This window comes from Nestor notabilis, unplaced genomic scaffold (assembly GCF_000696875.1).
Source record: "Nestor notabilis isolate BGI_N333 unplaced genomic scaffold, ASM69687v1 scaffold8240, whole genome shotgun sequence".
Lineage (NCBI taxonomy): Eukaryota > Metazoa > Chordata > Aves > Psittaciformes > Psittacidae > Nestor > Nestor notabilis.
Window position 1 is genome coordinate 1 of NW_009910597.1, and position 225 is coordinate 225.

A 225-nucleotide genomic window follows, 5' to 3' on the forward strand; every position below is an offset into this window, starting at 1 on the left:
TGATTCTTACAGTAATTTTTCAACAGTTATCTCACAAATTAAAACAGCGTAAATGCTTCAAAAGGAAAACGCTTAATCTTAAATTATGCTGCCCTGAACGAACAAAAGATTCATGTTGATTTTCTCCTAAATGTACCAGGACTTGAGATTTAGGAAATACGTGTTGCACAGACTTTCCTCAATATGAATTTTTTTAACCGTATTTTGGGGCTTTCTGATGGCTCC